The sequence below is a fragment of the Caretta caretta genome, chromosome 3 (assembly GCF_965140235.1).
Source record: "Caretta caretta isolate rCarCar2 chromosome 3, rCarCar1.hap1, whole genome shotgun sequence".
Classification (NCBI taxonomy): domain Eukaryota; kingdom Metazoa; phylum Chordata; order Testudines; family Cheloniidae; genus Caretta; species Caretta caretta.
The window spans coordinates 180,390,028-180,402,385 of record NC_134208.1 but is presented as its reverse complement, the minus strand read 5'-3'; the positions used below and the strand labels follow the sequence as shown (position 1 = coordinate 180,402,385).

At 44.7% G+C, this 12,358-nt stretch overlaps 1 long non-coding RNA gene across 2 annotated transcripts in view; it reads right to left on the bottom strand.

Moving 5' to 3' along the window:
* The window catches only part of LOC125633524 (uncharacterized), a 56,233-nt gene extending 45,184 nt beyond the window's left edge, over window positions 1-11,049 (bottom strand). For both annotated transcript variants that reach the window (XR_007355639.2, XR_012667486.1), the window contains exon 1: window positions 10,977-11,049. This is a non-coding gene — a long non-coding RNA (uncharacterized LOC125633524). The remainder of the gene's footprint in view (window positions 1-10,976) is intronic.
* Window positions 11,050-12,358: the final 1,309 nt, after the last annotated feature.

The following is a 12,358-nucleotide window of genomic DNA, read 5'->3' as shown; positions in this document are numbered from 1 at the left end:
CTGAGCTACTTTTGCCGGACATCCTGTGTAGCTTGCAAGGTGTTGTGGGGATCCACAGCGAAAGCATGCTTTTACTGTATTTTGAATTTGCTGATTTGGTGGTTTTCCATTAGTTTTCCTCGTGTAATTGTTTGTCTGCAGCGATAGTGAACTTTTCTGCAAAGGAGTCACAGCCTGGACTATGCCTCCTGTATCCATGCTCATTATTTTGGCTTCAGCTGTAGCTGACTCAATCTGAGTAGCAATGGTTATTGCTTTTTCTAGTGTAAGTTGTGGTTCTAGAAGTAAGTGTTCTCTTACATGAAGAATGGTTGTTTTCTCAATGAACTGGTCTCTAATCATCTCATTTGTCATATTCCCAAAGTCACAAGTTACAATCAGACTCCTCAGGGAAGCAATATACTGCATTATAGTCTCCCCTGTTTTTTGCTCATGCTGGTGAAATCTGTAGCGATTAGCTACTACATTCACTTTTGGCACAAAAAAGTTCTTTAATGCAGTGAGTGCAATCTCATATTTATCATCTTCAAGGGGAAAAAGTGTAAAATATACGCTGCCCTTCTGCTCCAAGGCAGTAGATTAGCAGAGCATGCTTTCTTACTTCAGAAATCTCTGTAGCAGTGATTGCAAGCAGATAAGTCTCAAACATATGGATACAGGCAGTAAAGCAATTGGAGGCTCACATGGGCTTTGCAGAAAGGGTGCAGGTGGGTTCACAGGCAGAAGATCCCTCCTCATCACCAAAATGTTGTAGCAACCAGGCAAGATACTAACAAACTTCAACAGGACTTTATTTTTAAAGTGGAAACCTCTTTACCAAGATGCTGCACCCTTGGTAGCTCTGACTCTGCCTCCTCAACTCCCCTTCCCCCCCCCCGTACTCCTTCCTGTTTCCTGTCCTTTCAGACTCCCAACAGCCAGTGCTCCCAGTTCTAATAATTACAAGCAGCATCTAAACACCACAGTAACCATGCCACCGCTTCCTGTGGCAATAGGCACTGACTGTGACACACCCACTGTGGGTATGGTGACCCCTTTCTCTTCACCTCTTTGAGGTTCTGCAGCCTCTGGTGACTCATCTACAAAGGAAGGTGGGAGGTGAACTGAAGTGAAACTTTCTGAAGGAGGGAGTAGGGAAGATAATTTGCATATTTGTTCCCTGGCACAGCTTGGTGTCATCAAAGCCAGATAGCAGCACAGGCCAGGACGTGGGGATGGGGGTCTGGCTGGTGAATTGTGAGGGGGGAGCATTTCTGTGTAGTGCAGAACTACTAGAAGAGAAAGGTCATAGTTCTGAAGTTGGACATGCTTTCTGAAAAGCCGCGTGTCAAGCATTTATGAGGGACCAAGTGGACAGACATGGCAGCAGGTACAATGACAGCATCACCAACAGGCACAATAGCAGGTATTATTAACAACAGAGATAAGTTTGACAACGGCACAACTGCTAACAAAGTGAAACTCAATAAATGTTCTGTGGAGGTATATCTGACATTATACACAGGGTATTGTAATGTCATCTACTTGGTTGAAAGGTTTTTATTTTGCATTTTAGAGAAGTGTGAAGATTTGGATGCATTTGAACATGGCAAAGAGAGTTTAACAGTTGTACTTGTATCTTAGCCTAACTGCAACAGTTTGAGATCATCCCAGAAGTACAGTGTCTCACTAAGACTGTGTTCTGATTCCTTTATCGATTACTTTTCAGCAGCTGGTTACAATTTACCCTAGAGAGAGATCATGGCTACTGAAATCAACATTAATAGATTAGATATAAATCCAAACTAAACCGGTAGAACCAGCAATGAACAGATTCCTCTTCTTAACACAACCAATATTAGCCCCTGAATTGTTAAAGTGACCTTCTGTAAAGTTGGAATCATACAACATAAATGATTATTCTTTATTATGGAACTGGATAACTCCAGCAGCATTTAGAGGCCTGGAGCTATTCCTGTATAAAGAAATATGCTTCACAAACAATGCAAAAATAGCATTGGGTGAACCTCAAAGTGTGGGTAAGTATACAAAACTTATTCAAAAGTTTTGAGGTTGTCACCCATTTCCTTCGGCCCAGAGACAGCCTTCAGGCTCCCCACAAACTTGCTCCATCACTTATCCCTCCAGCTCCAGCATAATAGAGTGTGCTTCAGAAGAAAGGCCACATTTAACAGCTGTACAACCGGGATGAAATGAATCGCTCTATTTGAATCTCTGGAAGGATGAGCAGCACATGCCACCCACCTGCAGAGGTGCTGATTTTGACTGACAGCCCAAGATTCTAGCTGGGAATGTGAACTCCAAGCTGTTTTGCTGGTATTCTGAAAGTGGCACTAGATCTGTACAAGCTTTGCTGCTGCTTCTCTTCATTCTTGTATTCAATAAGAAGAATGCTGTGCATAATAGATATAAAAATAGACCAAAAAAGGATATCCTGGGTCTGAGCACTCATTTAATTAAATCGATCAGTCCTGGCCACTCGGAAGTGAAAATTAAACATAACCTCATATGGTTACAAGATAATATTGAAATAAAATATTAGAACTGTCTGCATGCTAAAGTACAAGCCAGACAGATCCATGCTATACCTTGCTCTAGTGCCTTGTTTCCAGTCTCATTTTCATGAGCTCTCACATTCACTAACTACTCGTCCTACTGCTCCCTGATGAACTAGGTTTTGGGGAGGTAGACAATAAGGTAGGCATTGAGTAAGATGAAGAACCAAATCCGCCCGTGTTTATGAGATTTGTAGCACACACACAGGTATTTTGGCAGATCGCTGGCACTTTTAGACGTGGTCTACACAACAAACCTATGATGGGAGAACTCTTACTGAAGCCCACAGAGAATAAAGATTTATCTAATGCTTCCATTCTTACGCAAGTGGTGAGGTACAATTTCCTGCTGGTCACTAGGTGGTGCATCACTGTGAGTTTAATAAATTTGGCATTGGGAAACTGTAGTTCAAGGTAATACAGTAGAACAGCAGTTCTCAAACTGTGGGTCGGGACCCCAAAGTGGGTCACGACCCCCTTTGAATGGGGTCAGCAGGGCTGTCTTAGCCTTGCTGAGGCCAAAGCCTGAGCCCCACTACCCAGCACTGAAGCCAAAGCCCAAGGGCTTCAGCGCTGGGTGACAGGGCTCAGGTTACAGGCCCCCAGCCTGGGGCTTTAGCCCCCGCTGCCTGTGACAGTAGGGCTTGGGTGGGCTCAGGCTTCAGTCCCCCCCTCCTGGGGTCATGAAGTAATTTGTTGTCAGAAGGGGGTTGTGGTACAATGAAGTTTGAGAACCCCTGAAGTCGAAGACTCATACCCATCTTTAACAGGGTTGACACCCACCTCTTGTGAGTGCCCCCTTCTAGTTGGGCATGTCTGTGTTCTTTAGTTCTGGTGACCTCTTTCAGTGTCTCTCAGATGGGTTTGTCAGTGACACAGCACTCCGGCTGAGTCGCACTGCATGTTAACCAGCTCAAACCCCTTCTGGGATATAAGGCCCCGGTGGACTGATCTCAGTACCCCTCTGGTGGTGTCTCTCTCTAGTCCTCCCTAGGCTTTGGTCTTTAAGTAGCCCAGCCCTGCTATGGGGCTGTATCCCCAGGGCTTCCTCCCTGAAGACACTAACTTCCCCCAGCCCTCCCCAGAGCTCAGTCCCTACTCAGTCCTAGCAACCAGCCAGGAGCACCCTCCATGCTCCCCCGGTCCCTGGTAGCAGATTGTCTGTTGCCCTGCTGCTCTTCCAGGCAGCCAGACCTTCAGTCCTTTCTTCTCCAGCTCCAAGCAGCAACTAACTACTGCTCTGCTCTGCAGCTCCTTTTATCAGGCCCTTTTGGGTCCTGATTGGCTGCTTTCTCTGAAGCCACTCTGGCCCGCTTGGAGGACCTCTCCATTGCTCCTTTACTGGGATGGGTGTGGCAGAACACTGAGGCCTCCAGCAGGGTCTAGTCCACCCCATCACACCATCCTCCTCCATCTCCTCTCCTTCTCTTACTCTCTTTGGAACATTCACTCCCTCTCAAAGATCTTAGCCATTCCTGACCTCTTCATACCTCCAGCTTCTGGCTCTCAGAGACACTTGGATCCCTTTGTCTGATGCTGCCTCTGCAGCAGCCCTCGTACAAAGGCCCTCCTTTTTTTGCACTCCCCATCGTAGATCAGACTGGGGTGGAGGTGTTTGGCTTCTCTTCCAACCTCTTCTTCCTCCTCTGAACTGCACCCCATCCAATTCCTCTCTCCTCTCCCTCTCAATGTTGTTGTCATCTGTGGTCCACCCATCTCTTCCCTTTCTTCCACTGATAATGGTTGTTGATTCACTCTCCTCCACCCTTTACTCTTCTGACCCTCTCTCCTACATCTAGGTTCACCATGCTAACTCCCAGCACTGACTCATACCCCAGCATCCACCTCCTATGCTTCTGCTCTCTCATTGCAGAGCATCTGTGATGGAAATTCTATAGCTACACTGACATCCTCCACTACCAATTCGTTCTCTCCTCTTTCAGTTCTCCATCTCACTAGCTAAACAACTCTACTTCTCCACTTAACTGAATCTCACACCCACAATTCCAGATGCCTTTTGCCACCCTTTGCCACGCCATCCTCAAAACACTCCCCTCCTCCTTCCTCCACTTCTTTTGAAAGAAGTCACCAAGATCCTGTGCAGAGAGAGAAAAAAATGTCAAAATGTCACTTGCCCTCCACCCTCCCATCCCTTCACTTTTCCTCCAACACTCTCCCTCCATCTTCCCTGTCACAGACACAGAACGTCCTTGTCTCCTCTCCTCTAAACCCTACACTTCCCTCAGTGACCCCATTTCATCCCACTTACTGATCTCCCTTGCACCCACTTTCCCTTAACCTCTCACACCCCTCTGGCTCCTGCCCCTCACAACAGGAACATGATTTAGTCTCTCCCATCTTAAAAAAAAAAACACTCTTGACCCCATTTGCCTCTCCTCCAACTACTGCCCCAGCACTCTTCTCCTATTTATCTCTAAATTAGTTGAATACACTTTCTACAATTGCTGACTAGAATTCTTCCTCTCCAATTCCATCCTAGCCTTTTACCAATCTGGCTTCCTTTTCTTGGACTCCAATTAAACCACACTTTCCAAAGTCTATGAAGGCCTTAGACAAAGTTTAGAACCAGCACTCTATCCTCATCTTCCTTGAGTAGTCAGCTGCATTTGACAATGTCACTATTATCTTCCTCTTGAAATCTTGAGCTTCATTGGCTTCCCTTACTGTCCTCTCATGATTCTCCTATCTATCTATAATCCCTCCTTCAGTATATCCTTCAGAGAATCCTCCTCATCTACCCCCGCCCCAACTTTTTATGGAGGTTCTGATTCCTTCTCTTCTCCCTCTATACCTGCTCTTGGTAATCTCCACCAAAAACACAAATGTAACCACCATCTTTATGAGGACTATTCAGATATAGCTCTCTATTCCAAACCTGTCTCCTTCTGGCCAAGTTAAAATCTTAGCTTGTCTCTCTGACATTTCCTCATGGGTGTCTAGTGGTCAGCTAAAAGTCAACATGGTTAAAACAAAGAGGTCTTAATATTCTCCCCCACCCGCACCCAAGTCATCCCCACAGTGAACAGAACCCCCCAACACACACATTTTAACGGTCACTCAGGTCCATATATTGGGCATCACCATCAACTCAGACCTCTCTCTCAGTTCTCACATCATGTTACATCCTTCTGCATAGCATCTCTAAGATGCAGCCTTTTTAAATCCCTCCACACAGCTAAAACTCTCGTCCAGGCTTTCATCTTGCATGTCAGTTACTGCAACATCCTTTTCTCTGGCCTTGACAAATGCAATCTTACACTATTCTTATCCTTTTAGAATGCAGCTTCAAGGATCATTTTCCTAACCTGTCAATGTTAGCCATTTCACCCCTCTCTCCACATTCCTCCACTGGCTCTCCTTTCTCTATTGCAGTGATTCCCAAACTTGTTCCACCGCTTGTGCAGGGAAAGCCCCTGGCGGGCCAGGGTGGTTTGTTTACCTGCCACGTCTGCAGGTTCAGCAGATCGCAGCTCCCAGTGGCCACGGTTCATTGATCAGGCCAATGGGAGCTTCTGGAAGTGGCGCGGGCCGAGGGACGTACTGGCCGCGGCTTCCAGCAGCTCCCATTGGCCTGGAGCAGCGAACTGCAGCCACTGGGAGCCATGATCAGCCGAACCTGTGCACACGGCAGGTAAACAAACCCGCCCAGCCCACCAGGGGCTTTCCCTGCACAAGTGGCGGAACAAGTTTGGGAACCACTGCTCTATTACATCAAACATAAGATGCTGGTCTTCACTTTCAAGGCTCGTCTATCAGGACATCCACTCCTGCCTCCAATCAGCCAGTAATGCCAACCTCTTTGAAACATCTTCCAAACAAGTACCTTCGTGCTTTCTCCCAACCTGTCCCTCACATTTCGAGGAGCTCCCTATAGACATCCACAAAACTAACTCATAGTCCTTCTTCAAAACTCTCCTTAGAGCTCTCCTTTGCTGTGATGTCTACAAAAAACTTAACACTGACCAGGCTACTGGTGCGCTGAGACCATTGCTCATCATGCTGACCAATACTGTCACATTGTTTCCTTATACTCCCCCATCTATCTGTATCTATCTTCTGCCAGAAGCTGGGACTGGACGGCAGGGAATGGCTCACTCAATAATTGCCCTGTTCTGTTCATTCCCTCTGAATCACCTGGCACTGGCCACTGTCGGAAGACAGGATACTGGGCTAGATGGACCATTGGTCAAGATTATGAGCTCTTTTTGTTCCATGTTTACACAGTGCCTAACACAATAGGGTCCTCATCCATGACTGGGGCCTCTAGATGTGATGGTAATACAATCATAAACAAATCATACAAACTCACTACTGGAGTTCATTCTTTGCCATCAAAGTTCTCCATGCCTATAAGCCATTTGGCTGTTGTAGTTAAGGCATGTAATTTTCATAGCCAATGGTGCCCCAGGAAGTGGTGTGGCCAGCATCAAGTCCAATCACCTTTGACTGCTGTAACCCAATGGATCAGGTACCCATTTTGCACTTGGGTGAACTACAGGTGGTCCTTCGGCATGAGATCAAGCACAACACAATCCTACAGCCTTTGCGATTATAGTTAAGCACCTTAACCACTCAGCATCTCACAAAGAATGTATCAGAAGTGGACATTGCCATCAGCCTGGTCAAAAACACATCAGCAAGGATCACCAGTGGGGGTCCAGCATAAAAACCCCAGTAGAGTCCTTAGTGTGGGAAAGGTGGGATATTAAGTCCAAAAATGTTTTTTGCTAGTTTGTTACATAATTTCCTAAATTCAGAGAAAGAAAAACTAATTCTTTTCACTGTCCTACCTCTGAACTCTCCTCTGTTTAAAGATCTGAAAACTCAAAGATTGGTTCACTTTTGCCTCCTTTATATATTGTTTGTTTTGTGGTAGCACCCAGGAGGCCTAGTCATAAACCAGGGGCCTCATAGTTCTAGGCACTGTACAAACACAGAATGAAAAGACAGCCCCCACCCCAAGGAGCTCACTGTACACTGTGCTGGCAGTCAGCTAGCAATTGGATCAATCCTTAATGGAGTTGCAGTGTTTTCCAAACTCAACTCTTAAAATAGTCTTTGTCACCAAAAAAAAAAAAAAAAAAGGTCTGTGCTAGGATGGAGAAGAACATTTTGCATACCATCTGCATAGTACTAATTATACATACTGTTATTTGTCAGTATAAGTTATTTCAGAATGATATCTGTAAGCCATCTGTCAGCAACCTTACTCACAGTCCTTAGATCGTCAGCAAGAAATCTTAGCCTTTTTTTCTTTAGGTAACTATCTACAATATGCAAGAGTGCTTAAATAGGAACAACTTTCTAAAAATGGCTTCTACCCAGCCAAGTGTACTCTGAATGAGTTATTCTGAATTATTTATATCTGTCCCTTTGTAAGCAATGTTTCTGATACTACATATTTGGTATTAAACAAAAATTCCATAGGTGCCATATGTCACTTTTTTTTCTGCACGTTGTGTGTGATCATTGGGCAGAAACAGAAAGGAATCAATGTGTTACAATGAAGTTATCTTTTACAAATCAATTATGTAAACAATTTATTTTATGTTCTCCAAGCCTCAAACTTTTCATTTCATACAAAAGAGGGGAAAGTTTAATTTTGTTTAAATGTAGGTGCACAAACTATTCCTGCTTGTGGAAGTAGTAATTTGAAGGCTATTTTCCCCCCTTTAAATAATTGAGCAATTATACAAATGAATTCTCATTTCATTGTACAACAGGACACTTTTCCGGTCTAGGACACACAGATACACATATAAAGCAGGTGGCAGGGGGATAAGAAAAGATCTTTTCCAAATAAACAAAAAAGCCACTGATTCAAAAAGTCATTTGCACTGTATAGTAAATGGATACAATATGTTCAAGCTACCCCCATCACAAATTGTGACTTATGTGACGAGCAGGGTCTTGAACTAAATGAGAATAAAGAAATCTTCTGAATGCATGCAAGATCTATCCAATAGCATCAATAAGATGGACTTGGAAGATCTGGGTTCAGTTCTTGACTTTATGTATGACCTTGCATGGGTGCCAGGTTTCTATAATTTCTGGTGGTGCCCAAGCAGAGCCATCCCGTTCATAGGTCAGACTGGGGCAACCGCCCTGGGCCCTGCGCTTTTGGGGGCCCCTTGCTTCAGGGGGACACGGGGTCCAGGGTGGCCTGGATGATTAGTGAGGGGCCTGGCGCCAGCAACAGCAAGCAACCCAGCCCAAGCCCACCCCTCTCTACCCTGCCTCTTCCCACCCACCCCCCCACTCAGCTTCTTTCCCCAAGCCCCCGCCCCTGAGCAATGCCAGGAGCTGGTGGGGCCGAGTGGGCTGGGGCCGGGTCATTCACTAACCACTAACCCCCCCAGGCCGCCTTGGACCCTGTGTCCCCCTGAAGCACGGGCACCACCATGTTGCACAATGGACATTTAACAAAATTACCGGACATAGTGACAGACATTGGGGGAGTATTATGTCATTTAGTCATTCAACACTGAAAATAGCACAATTTTCCACTCTGAAAAAAACCAGTAACCTAGCTAATAATAACAATAATAATAAATTCAACTCATATAATTAATGAAAAATGTGTGTATACTGTATATGAGATTATTACATGAGAAATGAAAATGAGCTTGCTTTGGGATTTTACAAGGAACGTATATCATTTAAACACACTTGGACCCCTGAGTAATGGTAACACTTCTTGCAAATCACATAAATAGGGAACCTATGGTCCCCTTCTCTCACCACATTTCTGGGTTTTTTTTCTTGGTTTGGTTTCCATCAGTCTCTCCTCACAGTAGGCATAGCTTAGCCGTGGCCTCACTGCAACAGTGTGCTAAAAATAGCACTAAGGCTTGTGAGCAGTAAGGCTTGGGCAGCAGCTCAGGCTCTCAAGCCCACCAGACTCCCTAAATCTGAGCTCTGGTGCGTAGCCCAACTCTTCACCAGAGCTGCAACATCCACACTGCTATTTTTGGTACACCAGATCAAATAAAGCTAGCCCAAGGCTGTTTACACAAGCTGGGAGGCTCTCTCCCAGCTGCAGTGTAGACATACCCTCTATGCCAGAGCAGAGCCCCATGTATTAAGAATAAGTGAAAGCTTCTGTCATGAAGCTAGTTATTACAATTTGGTTCAAACATTTATTACAAGGTAGCCAGGCACAGGCTGTCAGAGCTGTGGGCGTTCAATCCCTCTGATAAATCAAACTTTGGAGGGGTGTCGAGGATCCAAGAAGAGGAAGACTAAAACCAAATTAAGGAAAAATAAATGCTGCCTTTAAAAAGGGCACCATACTTGGCAGAGTTCCTAGTCACATATTGATCTAAGAGGCTTTTCTCCTTTTCCCTTAGGCATCAGGTCAGGGAGGAGCCACTTAGACCAGTAGATAGAAGGTTTGCATCAGTGCCTTGAATGAGAGCAACTAAATATATAGTCAGATAAACAGTCTCTCTTAGGCTCAGGTCAGGTTAGTGACTTGTAGGTTCAATCTGTAGCAGTCAGCATGGCTTCTGGTCCCCTCCTTCCTTGCTCAGTTTCTTTTTCCTGTTTATATAGCCCAGCCTAAGAGGTTGACAGAATGCCCCATGATTGTACCCAAGCTGTCTTGGCTCTAAGCTCAAGACTGTCCCTTAAAGGGTTAGTACACCACATAGAGGTTGTATTTTAATACATGGTCACTAACAGGATTGTAAAATGGAACTGTAGTCAAGGAACTAGTGTTCCTAGACACCATTACAATTGACATGTGCTAAGGAATGTGTGTTGAAACATTAGAAATTGTCATGTGGACAAGTCCACAGATACTAAGGTGACGAGTACCAAAGACAACCCTTTGTCCTTGTTCCTTCCCCACTCTGAACTCTAGGGTACAGATGAGGGGACCTGCATGAAAGACCCCCTGAGCTTATTCTTACCAGCTTAGGTTAAAAACTTTCCCAAGGTACAAACTTTGCCTTGTCCTTGAACTCTATGCTGCCACCACCAAGCTTGTTAAACAAAAAACAAGGAAAGAGACCACTTGGAGACATCTTCCCCCCCCCCACACACACACACATATCCCTCAAGCCCTACACCCCCTTTCCTTGGGAAGACTTGAGTAAAATCCTCACCAATTTGCATAGGTGAACACAGACCCAAACCCTTGGATCTTAAGAACAATGAAAAAACAATCAGGTTCTTAAAAGAAGAATTTTAATTAAAGTAAAAGAATCACCTCTGTAAAATCAGGATGGTAAATACCTTACAGGGTAATCAGATTCAAAACATAGAGAATTCCTCTAGGCAAAACCTTAAGTTACAAAAAGACACAAAAACAGGAATATACAGTCCATTCAGTACAGCTTATTTACCAGCCATTTAAACAAAACAGAAATCTAACGCATATCTAGCTAGATTACTTACTAAGTTCTAAGACTTCATTCCTTTTCTGTTCCCAGCAAAAGCATCACACAGACAGATAGACCCTTTGTTTCCTCCCGCCCCCTCCAGCTTTGAAAGTAACTTGTCTCCTCATTGGTCATTTTGGTCACGTGCCAGCGAGGTTATCCTAGCTTCTTAACCCTTTACAGGTGAAAGGGTTTTGCCTCTGGACAGGAGGGATTTTATAGTTCTGTATACAGAAAGGTGGTTATCCTTCCCTTTATATTTATGACAACCCTAAAATAAATTAGATAGCTAAGCAGCCACCCAAACCAATGTGAGGGGCTGTATGGTGCTACAGTGAGACATTAGAAAACGAGGGCTTCCCTGAGAAAGTTTTGAAATACCAGGTGTACTTTCCTGATTTTTAGAAGATTTAAAATATTTCCAGTGGGAAAAAGCTTATAGAATAAGTGCCCAGCTAGTATTTATCCGGAATTCTGAATTTGATATCATCCCATGCCAAGCATGTCTCCTAGGATCATGGAAACAAAGGGTATATAAAAATATTCAAGAGCCCAGAATCAACCCAACAAAAAATAGAAATCCCAGCATAAAACCAAGGAAGATGGTTGCTATCCTGCACATAGGAACACAGGACTTTATCACATGGAATTAGGGTGGCAGAGATAAGTCCTAACAAGATCAATATATTGAGACTATGTCTTTGCTGACAGAAAAGGTGTGTTTTTACAGTAAGATAGCCAACTCACATTCATTATCTCATTGTAAAATCCTAGGGGAAACAAGGCTGTGTAGTTATTACCTCGATGTAGCTAGAGATCATCATCTGTGGGCATTGGCGGGGGTATAAATTTGACCTTACTTTGCTACATTGATGTAAGAAGTACCAGTCCTTGTCCCTGCTAGGGTTTTACAGAGAGATGCCTGTCTTGAATTAGCTATCTTGCTGTAAAACTCCCCTTTTTTGTTAGTGGAGGCATAGTCTCAGCATAGAGACAGATTGTGTAATGTACACATAAGCCCACACTTGGAGATACACAGAGCTGCACTGATGCTGTGGGAGGGATTGTGCCAGGCACACAGGAAGATTGTGCATGCTGCCCAATGGTTCAGTGTGCTCTCCTCTACACATCTGCCCAGCTAGTACAGATAGGGGATGGGGCCATGCCGGGCCTTGTTCTGGAGATGCATGGAGGGAGTAGCCGCCAGGCTCCCAGGAATGCAGGAGTGGGGCTGGGAGAGGAAAGAGGCCAAGAGACAATGTTCCCTTCTTCCCCACCACACCCACCCAAAGGGCAAGGCAGAATCTAGCTCATACTTGCCAGGTGCTGTTTCCTCTTTGGCTATGAGTAAACATTTTAATTAAAAGGGAAAACACCAACAGTCTGATGCCCCTTTCT